We start from the raw sequence: 17879 nt of genomic DNA, 5'->3' as shown, positions 1-17879 counted from the left end.
GTGCCCATTAAAAAAAAGGGAAATAAGAACAACCCAAGAAACTACAGACCAGTTAGTTTAACTTCTTTGCCAGGGAAGATAATGGAGCAAGTAATTAAGGAAATCATCTGTAAACACTTGGAAAGTGGCAAGGTGATAGGGAACAGCCAGCATGGATTTGTAAAGAACAAATCATGTCAAACCAATCTGATAGCTTTCTTTAATAGGATAACGAGTCTTGTGCATAAGGGAGAAGCGGTGGATGTGGTATACCTACACTTTAGTAAGGCATTTGATACGGTCTCGCATGATATTCTTATCAATAAACTAGGCAAATACAACTTAGATGGGGCTACTATAAGGTGGGTGCATAACTGGCTGGATAACCGTACTCAGAGAGTAGTTATTAATGGTTCACAATTCTGCTGGAAAGGCATAACAAGTGGGGTTCCGCAGGGGTCTGTTTTGGGACTGGCTCTGTTTAATAGCTTCCTCAACGATTTAGATATTGGTATAGAAAGTACGTTTATTAAGTTTACAGATGATACCAAGGTGGGAGGGGTTGTGATTGCTCTGGAAGACAGGGTCATAATTCAAAATGACCTGGACAAATTGGAGAAATGGTCTGAGGTAAATAGGTTGAAATTTAATAAAGACAAATGCCAAGTGCTCCGCTTAGGAAGGAACAATCAGTTTCATACATACAGAATGGGAAGCAACTGTCTAGGAAGGACTAGGGCAGAAAGAGATCTAGGGGTTATAGTGGACCACAAGTTGAATATCAGTCAGCAGTGTGATGCTGTTGCAAAGAAAGCAAACGTGATTCTGGGATGCATTAACAGGTGTGTTGTGAACAAGACATGAGAAGTTATTCTTCCGCTCTACTCTGCGCTGGTTAGGCCTCAGTTGGAGTATTGTGTCCAGTTCTGGGCACTGCATTTCAAGAAAGATGTGGACAAATTGGAGAGGATCCAGAGAAGAGCTATGAGAATGATTAAAAGTCTAGAGAACATGACCTATGAGGGAAGACTGAAGGAATTGGGTTTGTTTAGTTTAGAAAAGAGAAGATTGAGGGGGGACGTGATGGCAGTTTTCAGATATCTAAGGGTACAACTAGACTACATGTAGATTAGGCTACCAGGCATAGGAAAATGAAGCGGCGATTTAAATAATCGCCGCTTCATTTAAATTTACATGGCTGCCGCGCTGAGCCGATCAGCTGTCTGTCAGCTCAGCGCGGTAGTCTGAATGCGCGGGTGTCGACATCAAAAGCATTTATCGACCACCCAGGTAAACCTCATCCCAGGAGGCATACCTGGGTGGTTGACAAATGCCTTTGATGTCGACACCCGTGAGTCCAGACTACCATGCTGAGTCGAAAAACAGCTGATCGGCTCAGCGCGGCAGCCATGTATTTAAATCGCCGCTTCATTTTCCTATGCCTGGTAGCCTAATCTACATGCCTCTGGCGACAGAGGCGTATAATCTAGACGTACCCTAAAAGGGTGTCATGAGGAGGAGGGAGAAAACTTGTTCATCTTGGCCTCTGGGGATAGAACAAGAAGCAATGGGCTTAAACTGCAGCAAGGGAGGTTTAGGTTGGACATTAGGAAAAAGTCCCTGTCATGGTAGTCTGACATTGGAATAAATTGCCCAGGGAGGTTGTGGAATCTCCATTTCTGGAGATATTTAAGAGTAGGTTAGATAAATGTCTATCAGGAATGGTCTAGACAATATTTGGTTCTGCCATGAGGGCAGGGCACTGGACTCGATGCCCTCTCGAGATCACTTCCAGTCCTAGTATTCTATGATTCTATGATTCAAAGCAGTGGCACTAATTTGGATATTTCTTGAGGGAGGCAAGAGGGACAAATAATTCTGGTCCCTTTCTCCCCCTCACTCCAGCAGGGACCTTGTTCTTGTCCTTGCTCATCCCCACTTCCTCTCACAGGGACACTGCTTCTCCCTCACTGTGGGAGTCTCCCCTCTCACTCACCCACAAAGCACATGTGCAGATGCTGATAGGATTCGAGATCTTGGCAGACTCCTCTGGATCCTGTCATATAAGAAAAAAAAAGACTTCCCATGAGCCTAGTCACTCACTAACATTTGGAAGCAGCTGTACTGATTTAGTATAGAACCACTGCTTAAAAGTGGTCAGGCCATACCCCTTTGCCCAAATGCACAGCCTCTGGAACTTTAAATAAGTGTAAGAACATTAGGTAGATTTTACTCCCACTGCCCACAAAGCCCCTGTCCACTGAGACAGAAGAGACAAAAAAAAGAAAAGGAAGACTTGGCCTGTGGAGGCCAAGGGGTCTCCCTCGTCCCATAAGCATAAAACCCAGAAGCAAAATCCCAGATCTTTTACATCTAGGACCTACCCCTTTTAGCCTTTTAACCATACTTTAAACAGTCCACAAGTTGTGATGAACTAAATATACCATCAATTAGCAAGTCCTACTCCAACCTAAGCTTTGAGATGCTGCAAGGAAGATGTGGGGGAGGGAGCAAAAAACAGGCCTCTATCAGTTTTTCCCCACCAACAGGAAGACAAAAATATTCCATCCTCAGACCCACTATATCAGACTCCTCAGTTCTGATATCACAGTTCTGAGCAGAGTGATGGAGACTGCTAAAACTGGAGGTAATAGCTCCCATTCACCTGAGCTGAGGTATAAGGTATAAGTAATACAAAGGGACAATGGGGGAGGAGGGCATTCAGCTCCCTTCTTCCCCCTGCTGATCAAGTCATGGATAGGGCTTCTGCAGGAGGAGTGGCTACATCCCTAGCATGTATTCCTCCACTCTTTTCTTCTGAGGGTCTCCCAATCCCTTCAGCTCCAGTCCAGTGTTCCACCCATTGACCCAGATAAGTGGCATTCTAATGGTTTCCACTTAAGTATAAGTCATGCCCAAATCTTGCAAACATTTATGCATGTGCTTGTTCTGCAAATTATCTGAGTAATTTTATACACACATAATTCCACTGAAAGTCCTACTGAAGTCAAATGAGTTACATTAAATACAATTGTAACTGATTTGGGGTATAATTTTGATTGAGGCATACAAAATCATTTTTGCTATACAGAAGTGCAAACAAATAAGACCATGATTCAGGAATCTACTTAAGCGAATGCTTAACTTTAATCATATCATCCCATTCTTATATCTCTCTTCATCTGTAGCCTAGGCAAATTGAGGCACAGAGCTATAAAATGACTGCCCCTGTCCTGCTGGTAACTTTGGGTATGTCTACACTACAGCATTATTTCAAAATAGTTATTTTGAAATAGCTTATTTTGAAATAACGTGTCTATACACAAAATGCATTTCGAAATAGCTTTTTGCTATTTCAAAATAGCGCATCCACACTGAGTGGACTCTGAATCGCATTTAAGGCTGGCCAGAACCAGGTCTGGCAGGGCATCAGGTCAAGAGTTAGCTTCAGGCAGCAGCCACACAAAGTATCTGAGACCTGTGCTTAAAGGGATCCCCCTGGACAGCCAGTTCTCAGCTTTCCCTGCTTGCTTGCCTACATCAATAAGGGACAGCAGAGCATTTTGTCTCTGAGTGCTCTGGTTGCCTTCACTCGGGACACCACAGCACGCTGCCCCATGGCACTCTGGAGCTTGTCGTGGATGCGTTGCTGAGAGCCTGGCTGCACTTTCTGCAGGCTGCTATCTGGGAGGTCCAGCAGGGCTGTTAGTATCTAGAAGGCCCTGTGGGAAAGCTTCCACCCTGAGGACCACTAAGAGCCTCCCTGGTCTGCCCCACTGGAGGCTTGTGCTTCATTCCTCCCTCATATCCTTCCACTTACCCCTCCCTTCCTGATGTCAAATAAAATACATGTATTTCCATGAACACAAACTCTCTTTATTTTACAAAATGGGGGGGGGAGGGAATGAAACTCTGGTGAGATTGGGGAAAGGAGGTGGGAGAGGGGAGAAGAGAGAGTGGGAGAGGGGAGGGGGAAACCTGGGAGGAGGGAGCTGGAAGCAAGGGGAAGAAGGGAGAGGGAAAGCTCAGGGCTCAGGTTTGGGGGTCTCGCCGGACCAACTTGATTGTCATACTCCTGGGTTCGCATGTGGACTTTGGTGGCCAGGCTGGCAGCTATCCTGCCACAGATGGCTGTGTTCCTCCATCTAGTGCAGAGATCATGGACATTCGGGGCATCCCCCCCAAACCTGAATAAGGTCCATGATCTCCACCCTGGACTAGGAAGGCGCCCATCTTCTCTGGGCCCTGGCAGACTGCTCCTGCTGAGCGGTGGAGGGCTGGCTGCCAGTGGCTTGCTGGCTCATGTTTTGGGGCCACTGGGTCAGGGCCAGTGACTGCTGGCTCTGGGCTGGCAGGCTTGGAACTGGCACAGACACTGTGGCCAGAATCTATCCCTTTATGGGCTCTGGGGAGGAGAGAGGGAGAGGAGTGTTCTTAGTTGAGGCTTGAATGGCCACCAGAGCACCCTCGGAAGGCTGGAGGTTCCCTATTTCGAAAAAAAGTGTCTACACAGCACTTATTTTGAAATAGCTATTTCAAACTTCGTGTTATTCCTAGTGAAATGAGGTTTACCAAATTCAAAATAAGCACTCTGCTATTTTGAATTAATTTCGAAATAGCGGTTTGGCTGTGTAGACAATAGTAAAGTTATTTTGAAATAGTGAGACATACCCTTTGAAAAAAGGTCAAGTACAGAATCCAGGTCTTCTGATTCCAGGTACTGTGCTGTGTCCCATTTCCTCTTTATACAAAGCCAGGGGAGCTTGAAATGCAGTCCTGTGACCCAACCACAAATCATACAGTGGTTTTTCCAACATTTCAAGAAATTGAGAAGGTCAGTGTACTTGTGATAGAATGGATAAGCCTTACCCTTGGAAAACCATTTCAGTATTCATGGCATTTCCTCTTCCAGGTAAAAAAAGTATCACATACTACAGTGCTTTTCTGAATCGTGATTTAAGTCACATTATCATTGTATCATTGCTAAGTATTTGTTAAATTAACATTTGTACAATAAAATACTCTCTCATTAATAAAACAATCTTTTGCTTTTATATACAGCTTTTACACTTTACACTCAGAGAGAGAGAGAGACTGAACTGGGTCCAGAAAAAAAATCCAATCCAATCGCAATACAATATTTTACTAGATAAAAATTATTCTGTTTCTGATCTCCTTGCAAACATATTTAAACAATTTTCTGTCCGCACCCAAGCCCACAAATGTCCATGGGATCTCAGTTACCAGTAATTTCTGTGTAACTTTTAAACCCTGGATAGGGCCTCTGCCTATTTTTTCTATTTTATGAGCAATAAATTCTAAATGCTAGGTTTGTAGCAGGGAGTGTTGGTCAAAATAGACTTTCTAGAAATTTAATTTCCAGTGGATAATTCTCAAATGTAACAGTGGAAAATGAGAATTTCCCTAGAGAATTGTTTAATTTTGCCTAGGCAGTTGAAGATTAATAAGGAGAGAATTTCCCTAAATAAGTCCTAATGGATATGTGCTCTTGGACAGCGTGATGACGGAAAGCAAGACAAGGGGGGCAAGGCACTTCTTTGGCAGTAGATCCATAATGCTGATACTTTTGGGGCAGACTAAGGATGCGCATTATGAGCACATGACAGGGCACAAACTGTGTGAGATCGTTAACTGCTATTGTACAGGACCATGGGACTGTTAGGGCGCGTCTACACTACATGGCTCTATTGACGGAGCCATGTAAAGTAGTTTACTCAGCATAGTCAAAGAAGCTGGGATTTAAATAATCCCTGCTTCATTAAAATAAAAATGGCCACCGTGCAGTGCTGACAATCAGCTGATCCGGCACAGCGCGGCATTCTAAGTGCAGCGTGGTCGATAAAGTCTTCGTCGACCGCGCCACGTCTAGACTGCTGCACTGTGTCAGATCATTAATATTCATTAATATTTATTAATGAAGCGGGGATTATTTAAATCCTTGCTTCTTTGACTATACCGAGTAAACTACTTTATATGGCTCCGTCGAAGGAGCCATGTAGTCTAGACGCACCCCTAGATGGAATGATGGAGGAGAAGGTTTAATCACAGTATACAGCAGGAATCGGTCACAGTAATAGGAGTGCTATGAATAGGAAAAGTATGACCACAGACGTAGGGAAACAATTTCTTAGGAGACTGACAAGAAGCGGAGCTCAGTGATTCTAGGTACGTCCCTGATATGGAATAAGCCTCCATTTGCATGCTCAATTCTGCTCTACGATGAAAGTCTGGTTTACATGAACAAATCAACTAACTGGAATTATAAGTAAGTAACTTTTTTTTTTTAGAATTTACATCTAGGAAAAAATTGTGTAGGTTTATAAGTTATATTACTAGTGTACTAGAAATATATAATACATTTGCCCTTACAGGACAAAGCAAAAGACATGAGAGATTGAGGAAGGGGAATGAAGTGAGAGAAGAGCAGGATTACATTTGATATATATTGATTTCCTTTAGGTTTTTTAAGTATAGAAAATTGAGTGGGTGATATTAGAAGAAATGAGTAACAAGAACATGTGTTAAAGATGTAATTTTAATGAAGAAGAGATTGAATTTTAATGAACAAATGAAGATGAACAAAAATATGAAGAATTTCTTGCAGTTTCCTTTTAATTTAACTTTAGCATACTGGACCTAGAAATGAAGTTTTTAACAAAGTAAAGAAAATGCTATGTAACTTGATAAAAGTGATAAACTCATAAGTTATTTTTATATGAAAGAGATGAAATTCTGTGATTCTGTATCTGTAAAAGGCTCTATGATGGCTAAAATATCAAGGAAATATTTCCACCTGTAATAAAAGGTACCTTTCAAATCAATTGTGGAGATGCATGTTAAACTAATGTTATAAATTAACCTGGAACAATGCATTACAAAACTACTCATTGTGCTATCTGACACAATTATCAATTAATCAAAAGAATGTAGTCCTGGACTAGCAGTGTTAGCACAATTTGGGGCTGAAATTCATCTGTAAAACTGTGACGCAAAACTTGTATTACGCATGGCCCCAAATCTACTGCTCTGAGTTTGTCCTTCAGGAGCACTAAGATTTACTTTAAAATATGCACGTGGGGTGGAAAGGGAAGAAATCAAGAGTGATGGTAGGCGTACAAATCACATTAAAAAAATACAATTTTCACGCAGGTAGGGACTTGCTTCCAACTAGTACATTTCAATTATAAGCTCTACAAGATCTTAAACTTTACCAGTGATGTATGGATTTATCTACACAAACCCAGATGCAACACACTTCAGACATGCAGTGATAATCTGTGCTCTCTTTTTAGCTGCCACATGGTATGTTGCATCAGACCGTGGTAACTGAAAGCCATTGTTTCTGTAAGAAACTCACACCTGCCTAGAGGAACATGACTGTATTACCTATAAAGTTAAAGATACTCATTGTACCCCACATAGATAAGTCATTCACTGCTATGATACATTTCTAGTTAATTGCCACAGAAATTCTTACAAGGCTGATTTTACAGAGGACCAATTTTTAAAACCAGCATATAAATCTTTTTTTAAAAAATTAAGATGATTCTGTCTTTTTTATCAACATCAGATTTGCATTTTCTGTCAGTCTGTGCCTTCATTTTCCTGAGTGGTTTCACTGATTTCACTTTTCTTGTCTGTAACAAAGCAATACTGAATATTTCTACATTAAGAGGGATACAGATATCATTATTGCACATTAAGTACGGCGTCAAAGAAAACATTTAAAAATCATAGACAAGTTATAGAAAGTTTCATTTAATCATTTTAATATACTAATTAAAATATATCCAGGAAGTAATGAGAAGAGTTGAATAATTATTTTTAATGTGGGAGTTGAAGACAAGATTATTTTTTGTTTTTATTCAAATTCACAGAAGATGAGATTACATTTTGTTCAAAATTTCTCATTTATTCTGCTTGAAGTTGATCCTTTTTCTTGTAATCTTCAGTTCTGAGCAACGCACTGTATGCAATTTTGAACTGGCAAAATTCGCTGGTGCTATTTCATGGGAGAACAACCTTATCATTGCTGTGCCAGTGTTATCAATAAGTTAAAACTGTGCTTTGCAGCCATCTCCAGCATAAGGGCATTTGTCATAGTGACTGATACAGATTATTTTTCCCTGGTGCCTTACTTTTCTGAAGAACAATGTATATTTTAGGCATTGATATGTATGAACAGTTGGCCTTGAACTACTACTAGATTATTTCTAGCTGAAGGTCATGCTACATGTCATTGCAAAAGGCAATGTTTCTTAGTGTTACAATAAAGACTTTCAACTTACAACCTTGGTAGAATTAATGACCCAAATAAAAATATACATATTTACTTGTGTATTTGGGTAAAAGTTTCAAAGGGCTGATATTTCTGGAAGTGTTTTAAAGATATGAGAGCATAAATCCTATTTTCAGAAGTGATTTAGACAATTGAAATGTTACTCAAGGTAAAAACTATATATATAAATAAGAACAAACTATTGTCATAATACATTGCATTTCAACATTTTTTGTCATATCTAGCCTATCAAGAAAGTATATTTTCTTCATGTTCTCCACTAACACAGTGGTATGAGATATTGTACTCCAGATATTAAAGGTATCTGATAATTATCAATTTCCTAAGAAAGCTAAATAGAAAGTGAATCAAAATCCCATTAATAATATGGAGCTTCATTATTACAATATTAACCTTCTTTCTAGATGAGGACCTGGCCCTATTAGCTCATGTATTGATACTCTCCAAACTAGACTATTGTAATTCACTCTCCTTGGACCTACAGAAGAAATTCACAAAGAAAACTCAGCATAACTCAACAGCCCATCTCCTTAATGTAATGAACCAAGGAGACTGTATAATACCACTGATCCATAACCTGCATTGGCTTTCCATTCACTACTAGGCTCCAGTTCCAATTTATGAAGCCTTTAATGAGAGAATATTATGCTGTTTCAAGGATTATCTCTTTTTCCAGAACATACCAAAGCCATCTTCCTCAATTAGGGCGTGTCTACACTGCACTGTTATTTCGAGATAACTAGCATTATTTCAGAGGAGTTCGTCTGAATCTGCAAGAACAATGAGAAGTCCTGTGGCACCTTATAGACTAACATTTATTGGAGCATAAGCTTTTGTGGGCAAAGACCCACTTCATCAGATGCAACTTTGCCCACGAAAGCTTATGCTCCAATAAATCTGTTAGTCTATAAGGTGCCACAGGACTTCTCGTTGTTCTAGCATTATTTTGAAATAACAATGTGAGCATCTACATAACCATTCTCTTCTTCCAAAATAATTTTGAAATAACAGACGGCCTATTCTGAAATCTGTAAACTCCATTCTACAAGGAATAATGCCTATTCTGAAACAGTTATTTTGAAAAAAAACCATGTGTAGATGCTTCAGTACTCGTATTTCAAAATAGCCCTTCACCAGGGCCATTCTAAGTTATTTCTCCCCAGTGCCTCCTGGGGCTCTAAATTGAGATAGCACATCTACACTAGGGAAGATTCCTTGCAGTGTAGATGTGCTATTTCAAAATGAGCTATTTTGGAATAACTATTCTGGAATAGCTTATTTTGAAATAAGTGTTCAGAGTATATGTACCCTTAGGGGAAAAAAAAGCTGAGATGTAAGTTGGAGAGAAATAAAGGAAGAATGTTTTCAATGAAGGCTCTGTGCCACCCAGCGAAGTGAAATCAGGAAGAAACACCACTTCTTCCTTGTCTTTAGATCATATTATTAATCGCACCTTGTCATCATAGCATGTTCAAGCAGAATTGAACCTGGCAGTGCTCTCAAAAGTTACTGCAGAACCCAAATGATCAAGTCAAAGGGCAGAATGGAGAACTGACAGATGTATAATGAGAGATCCCAACATTTCTGGATGCAATCAGGATAAGTGTCACAACTCACAGCAACTATAACTGTATTTACCCTCTTTGGTCTGGAAATGGCACTCACACTTAGGTTTCTGGCTTCTTAGTTGCAACCTCTCTTGGAAGAAACTGGAATTTCTCTCCCTTTTCAGTAGGTTATTTTCAGAATATTCTGAGAGGACACAAACAGAATAATTATCCACAGCAAAGTTACCCCACAGATCTCTCAAAGCAAGCATGTTTATTCTGAACATAAAAAAACAACTAAAAAAATCAGAACCACTAAACAATAAAAACAAAGAAAGAACCTACACTCATGTTAATAAGCTGATTAGAGATCACTACAGCTCTAGCATGAATTCTGACTGGTGAACAGTCCACATTTTTTCCACAGAACAGCCACTCATATTAATTTTCAAGTTACTCTTCTATACAGTTTTTGGACCTGGCAACATGTAATCATCGGACACTGGGTTTCTCCTTAAGGTACAACTTCAAAGGTTTGGGTCTAGGTGTGGAAATTGGCATTCTCATCCTCCCAAGTTGCTTAGGAAACCTACTCAACCAAAAGCTCATTCTTGGATTGACCATTGTTTAAAATAGTCCTTTGTAGCTCATTGCACTTCCTGGGCTCGTCTACAATGGCCCCTTTTCCGAAAGGGGCATGCTAATTTCACAGGTCGTAATAGGGAAATCCGCGGGGGATTTAAATATCCCCCGCAGCATTTAAATAAAAATGTCCGCCGCTTTTTTCCGGCTTTTCTAAAAGCCGGAAAAAAGCGTCTACACTGGCCCCGATCCTCCGGAAAAAAGCCCTTTTCTGGAGGATCTCTTATTCCTACTTTAAATCTCTTACTCCTACTTTAAATCCTACTTTGAAGTAGGAATAAGAGATCCTCCGGAAAAGGGAAAAAAGCCCTTTTCTGGAGGATCGGGGCCAGTGTAGACGCTCTTTTCCGGCTTTTCTAAAAGCGGTGAAATTAGCATGCCCCTTTCGGAAAAGGGGCCAGTGTAGACGTAGCCCCTATGTATACATCTGTCACTTTTCCCTACTGGAGAAGTTCCATAAAATCCCACAATATATATTAATGTAAGTTTTTAATATAAAGAACTCTTTACATACTTAAATTTAATTCAGTAAAGTTCACCCAAGATATTTCCAAATGTTGCCATATTTTTCACAGATATCCCCACATTTCTTCAAAACTATATTCTGTGCGTGGATATGATGGTGATAGGTACTTTAGAAATGCTGGTAAAATAGATCACTGTTCTTGAACAACAGCACAAGAATGAAATCCTGTCAGAAATTTTTTGAGGCCATAAGCATTGTCTCTATTTGAGTCTTTGCTTTCACTTAGAAGGTTAATCATTAAGTTCAGCTGGAGAAACATGGTCCCCAACCCATGAAGATACTTGGGCTCCTAAATCTCATGTTTAGGTATCAAAATGCTGATTTTAGGCTCCATGGCGATCCACAAAACTTCCACCAAATCCAGTAGGTGCCCATATTCACTCAGTGCCAGAGTTGTCAGGGTAAAATTTCCTTCTAATAGCCTGATGGTGGGAAAACTAGAGTCCAGTCCCCCTCCTCCAATCAGTCTTTCATTATTTATCCAAAGGGAAATAGCTTGAAGAGGACACAGTGACAGGGCACCTCTCCCCATGGAAATATGCCACAATTCAGTGGTAAGAGTACTCTCCAGAGAAGATCTGAAAAGGGATCTTACCTTTTCTGTCCCTCAGGTAGAGAAGGGGGAATTGAACATGGGTCTTACAGATCACAGGTAAGTGCTCTAACCACTGGGCTAAAAGTGAAGACGACTATCACAAACACCTGTGAGCAAGGCCAGTGCCAACCCATTCCCACCACCAACTTTTTAGGCATCTAAACCACGTGACTCCAGGTTGCAGGTTCCCATTCTCTAATTGCTAGCAGAGACAGATGCCTCCCTGCAGCCTTCAATTCCCTCACTTTCCTGTAAAGCTGAGTAAGGGCTCAGATATTTTATGATTGTTGTGTTTTGAAGAGGGGGATTCATGTGGAAGCTCAGCTTTGTTTGTTTGTTTTTAATAAAAACACATATGCATTTTTAGCAACTACAATACTGTATTATAGTCTTCTGCTTTCTTACAGCTCCTTTATTGAGTTGAGAGTACTTTAAGATATTTACTTAGTTAAAACTCACAAAAACCTTAAGTAGAAGGCAAGTATTATTGAACCTAATTAAATAAATTCAATCAGTAAGTATTAAAGGGTACATTCATCCTGATTTTGAGAGCCAGTGTTCTTTGGCAACAGTGACCACAAGCATTTCCATACTTAATGTTGCATTTCTTATAGAATCCACCATGTTTACAGTAGTTTTTGGGTGGCTTTGTAAAGCCCTGAGTGCAGTTGTGTTGCTTCAAGAGGCCATAAGAGAGGAAATTGTTACACGGAGACATAGACTGATGCCTTGTTTTGCCTTGAGCTAGTAGGAATAAAAAGACATTGTCATTTTACCTGGTGTAGCTTACACCAGTGGCTCAGCTGTGCTGGTCAGTACATGAGGAGTGGGGGAATAGAGTCAAAGCTCTATCCACAGCCTACTCACCTACATGCAAATAGCAATAGCCCTGTGGAGGGTCCTCTCTCCCTACATGTGACTCACAATGTGAAAATTTGTGTTATGGTGGAAAGGAAGTGTCTTAAGGCCCCCCCCAACAAAGATCTGGGAATGTTCAGGAATGTACCATTAAAAATAATAATTTGACTGTTAGACATAGTTTGAGTTTCATGAGTCACTGATTTTAAGAAACAAATTCTATATTTTGAAGCATTTGTCCACTCGCTTTAGGTACTTCTGTTTTTGATTTCTTGACTTTAGTCATACAGTGCCTGAGTTTTAGAAATACTGAACACCCACAGTTCCACTTTGCTTCATTTGAAACTGGGTGTTCAGTAACTGCAGTATCGAAAGATGGGCACTCAAAAAAGAGAACACCAAAAATCAGCACACTTGGAGGTTTTGTACTTGTCCTCTGTTTTCTTACCTGTAAACGCAGATTTAGACTCACATTTTTTAATTTTTAATTGTGTTGAAGTCACAGGAGCAGATCCTTAGCAGTTGTAAATTGTCATAGTTCCATTAAAGTGAAGTCAAAGGATCACCATGAAGTCAGTGGAGCTATGGCAATCTATGAGAAGATTCTATGTACCCCTGGGGATATGCAAGTCTTCTAGGGAGGACATCAACTCATCTAGATATTTGCCTAAATTTACAAGTTACATACAAAAGTACTAAACTAAAATTTCATTAGATTCCTAAGAAGAGACAGTAAGCACTTTTTCAGTAACAAGTGTGTTGTGATCTTTTTGTTATTTTTAGGTCGGATTTTATAAGAAAGTAGTTTCTAAGGGTATGTCTACACTACCCCACTAGTTCGAACTAGCGGGGTAATGTATGCATACCGCACTTGCTAATGAAGCCCGGGATTTGAATTTCCCGGGCTTCATTAGCATAAGTGGGGAGCCGCCATTTTTAAATCCCCGCTGCTTCGAACCCCGTGCAGCGCTGCTACACGGGGCTCGAACTAGGTAGTTCGGACTAGGTGCCTATTCCGAACTACCGGTACACCTCGTTTCACGAGGAGTAACGGTAGTTCGGAATAGGCACCTAGTCCGAACTACCTAGTTCGAGCCCCGTGTAGCAGCGCTGCACGGGGTTCGAAGCAGCGGGGATTTAAAAATGGCGGCTCCCCGCTTATGCTAATGAAGCCCGGGAAATTCAAATCCCGGGCTTCATTAGCAAGTGTGGTATGCATACATTACCCCGCTAGTTCGAACTAGCGGGGTAGTGTAGACATACCCTAACTGAGGTAAAACTTGAGTACACATGACAAATTAGACTCTTAAAAGGGGTACAATATTGTGCAAAAGTTGAGACTCATTGATTTACACCAATAAAAGATCTGTTAGAACATGTGTGAAAGTGTCAGTGTGTGGCCCTTACTGTTTATAAAACACTAGGAAGTTAACATTTTTCAACTACAATGTTATTATATTCATATTTCTTTCAAGTCATAAAGGTAGCCAACATTTCAAGCTCTCATTTTATGCTCTACTCTAGAGAACCTTAATACTACTAAAAACTAAGTAAAGGCAAAACTGTAGATTGATAGTTTTTTATCAAACCAAAACCAGGGTTATTTGTACCTTAGTCCTCCATCCACCATAGTTTCTCATGTTTTGTATAAACTGGTCAAGCTTTAACCATTTTCTAATATTAACCCAATGTCAAGTACTTAAAAAACCCTCATTTGTTCATTTTTAATCTAAAACAGCACTATTTCCCTAGCACCAACAAAATTAGAATGGTGAATTGCTGGTAATTACCTGGACTTTTTATAAATTAGTTATAAGAATATATTTTCCTGACTCCTGGGAAATATAGTCAAAAAGTTATCACCATGCCTAGAAGCAGTATACACATGAAAAGACAGATACAAAAAGAAACAGGGAGTACAAAAAAAATATAACGCAGGTGATAAATTACTGGTGTGTTGTCTAAAGAGTTCACCCAATAAGAAATTTTGGATTAAAAAAAACTGCTTGCTGCTTCATTTTGCTGTGATTCATTTAGGGCCAGAAGTCCTGCAAGGAGAGAGAGGAGTAGTGTTGGGAAGAGACGGGGCAGGGACTGAGATTTTTCTCTGCTGCTGTCTTGTGTATCAGCTGTCAGAGAGCACTTGGGTGGGGAGGTAATTTCTGCTCCCTGCCCAGGCTCATGTGCCAGGGTCCTGGAAGAGCCCACCCAGCTGGCTGGACAACAGTGGGGTCTCATTGTCTCTTCTGGCCTGGAGCCCGGAATTGCTGTCAGCAAGTCTGACTATTATAGCACTTTCCCATTTTCTGTTCTATATTTAGTGATCTCCCTTGAGCTACTTAGTCTCCAATAGCAGGATTCCAAATATCTGTTCTTTGGAGAATCTATCATTCTTTGACCTGTAGACATGTCTCATAGAATTTAATAAATTATAGCTTTTTTTGTATGTGTGTTGAAACCATTTGATTGAATTTAACAAACAATTAAATCCAGTCAATGGGCTCATTGAAAAGAAAACCTAACAAACTATAAGATACAATCACTCTCTGGTAAACGCTTTTTAAAGTCATTTCTAGTCTAAGAATCTAGTATATTTCTCTAGCATCCTATTGATTTTATTTCCTATTAAATTATATAGGATTTTTTCCATTACAGGTGCCCAAGAATGTACCTTTCTGTGAATTACCTCTTAGCTCAAGAATTACAGGTAATGTTCTATAGTAATAGAGATGTAGTCGTGTTAGTCTGGTCTTGCTGAAACAAAAGACAGGACTATGGAGCACTTTAAAGACTAACAAGATGTTTTATTAGCTGATGAGCTTTCGTGGGCCAGACCCACTTCCTCAGGCCAATTTTCTTCCACAATTTGATCTGAGGAAGTGGGTCTGGCCCACGAAAGCTCAACACCTAATAAACCGTTTTGTTAGTCTTTAAAGTGCTGCATAGTTCTGTCTTTTGTTTCAGGTAATGTTCTGTTTTTCCACTCAACTTTTGCAAACAAAAACATAAAGATAGTTTAGCTCTTTTATCTACTGGGCTGAGAATTTGATGATTATGCCTTTGCTAAAACAAGTGTCTTGCTCCTTCACACAAAAAAATATATAAAACAATTAATTATTTAAGCAGTGAATCACTTGAGCTTCTGGTAAGAAATGTTGCCATCCTATGCCAAACTATAGTATTTAGAGGTCTCCATTTGTAATAGACATGAGGCATCACCCTAGTTGCTTTATTTTAATCCATCCCACAAAACCTATGGGAAGAATAAAGAGAAATTGAATGTTGTTTGTCCAATATCTTGGATGTCCCTGATAGCACACAGTACAAACATATATATTTATAACTCTATCACACAGTGAGGAGAAGCAACAAAAAACAGCAAAAGGAAAATGTGGAATGCCAACCTCATCATTAAGTGATAATGAATGGAGTTGCCAGCTATGATACATTCCTTTTTAAAATGATCCACACATTTGAGCTAAGTGAAAATAATTGCAAATAAAGAGATCTTCCTTCCCCACAACCTTGAATCCAAAAATTAGAGCACTCCCCACCACCACCATTTGACAGTTTTTTACAGTGAAAATGTAGGCCTTTACAGAGTTAGATAGCAACTCAGTGGAGATCTTCAGGACTTACATTTTGGATTTAGGCACTGAAAGTGTCAGAAGGGTTGAAGCACTATGGCAGAACTCTCATGGCAATGCTGACAGATTATATATAGCACCTCCAAGGTCTCAAATGAAGGATTTGTTTCAGGCAGCGTTGTGAGAGGAACTGTCTTCATTTATTTGCTAATGCAGGTTTCTGCAACTGTGAGGTGATTTCTGCTTACCAGTCAATAGATTTGATTGGATTTGGATTCAACTATCTTCAGAAATGGAAGCTTGGCAACTTTTGAAGTGGGAGGGAAGATAATATGCTAGACTTTCTCAGCTTGAATACAAATTATTGTTTATGAATTATTTGAATGCCCAGGAAGAACTTCATCTGTGCTTAAGAAGGATTCTGATTTCCTTAAAGGAAGTACGGGTTCAATCTTTGTCTCAAAGGCATTCTTGGTTGATGCAGAAAGACTGTTCTGGTTGCAGTAGTTGATAGACTTCCACTGCTGAGAAAGATCAGGAGTGGGAAATTCTGATTTGTGCTGTGTCCTGTCTAGTGCTTATTTTATGAAGTAGGTGCAGAGAGAAATCTTCTGATGTTTTGGTTTTGGAATGATTTTTGTATTGTATTTTTTAAGTTAACATTAAGAAAACTTAGTGGGTAGGATAGACTTTTTTTAGATTACGGTATTACATTTAAGTGAACAAATTATATTTGTTGGGGCTGTATTTTTGAATGCACCTAAATATAGTGGTAATCATGGGGGTTTTTTTCCATGAGGTTCTTTAACCTTAGGGAGCCAATTATGGGGCCAAAATAAGGAGTGATCTAGTCTTTCCATGATATTCCACTGTCCATTAATGGAATTACTGTGAGAAGCCCAGATCTAAAAATATTTTCATCTCTTAAATGATTCCCTATGGTATTGAAAAAGTCCACGAAGTACATAAAAACAAATAAGCAAATACACAATTGCCTAATATTCACAGCAAATACATGGAATTGCCTAATATTCACAGATGCTCACTTTGCTAATAATAGAGATGGACCAGAAAAATTATCAGAACTGTAGTTATTCCAAAACTGGATTATTTCTTTTTTCTTCTGAATTAACTGGCAATCTTAGCCTTTGTTTACTTTGTTAGACCCAATAGTTCCAGAAACAATGCAATAATGGAGACAATGCCTTTGATACAAAGCAGATAAATTCATTATTGTCCTATTTGATATAGTGGAATAAAGCAGGGTTTTGTGGTTATAAATAGAAAGACCATGAACAACACTGGTGCTACCTATTAATTTATGGAGCACTTACATACTATAAAGTGTTCCATTTACTTCTAGGTGCTATATATAAGTGAGTCATAGAGTATCTGTAGCAGCACAGAGGATGTGATGTGTGGGTTTATATGATCAAGCTTTCCTGTTTTTTCTATTTTACTTTAACGCAAAAATCATAGGACTAGAAAGTTATGTCTACTCAGCAGTGTTATTTCTGAATAACAGATATTATTCCAAAATAACATAGTCCGCGTCTACACACAAGCAGTTATTTCAACATAACGTAGAAATAATGTTGAGCTAGAGGGCTGCTTACTCCGACTCCTGTAATGCTCAATGTACGCGTACTATGGGGGAACAGTGCTCTGTCTCAAGATATCTGCTGTGTAGATAGTGACAAAAATCAAAATAAGCTACACAATTAGCGTAGCTCAAGTTGCGGAACTTATTTCAAGTTTAGCCCTGCTGTGTAGATGTGCCCGAAGGGACCCCGAGAGGTCATGAAGTCCAGTGTCCTAAAACCTT

At 39.6% G+C, this 17879-nt stretch overlaps 1 long non-coding RNA gene across 2 annotated transcripts in view; it reads right to left on the bottom strand.

Moving 5' to 3' along the window:
• LOC149524131 (uncharacterized) overlaps window positions 1-17879 on the bottom strand; it is a 195781-nt gene that overhangs the window by 18035 nt on the left and 159867 nt on the right. For both annotated transcript variants that reach the window (XR_016349854.1, XR_016349853.1), the window contains exon 3: window positions 9938-10051. This is a non-coding gene — a long non-coding RNA (uncharacterized LOC149524131). The remainder of the gene's footprint in view (window positions 1-9937; window positions 10052-17879) is intronic.

The sequence above is a fragment of the Pelodiscus sinensis genome, chromosome 6 (assembly GCF_052426305.1).
Source record: "Pelodiscus sinensis isolate ZL-2025 chromosome 6, ASM5242630v1, whole genome shotgun sequence".
Classification (NCBI taxonomy): Eukaryota; Metazoa; Chordata; order Testudines; family Trionychidae; genus Pelodiscus; species Pelodiscus sinensis.
Note: the sequence above shows the minus strand (reverse complement) of the source record. Positions and strands in the feature narration are given on the sequence as shown.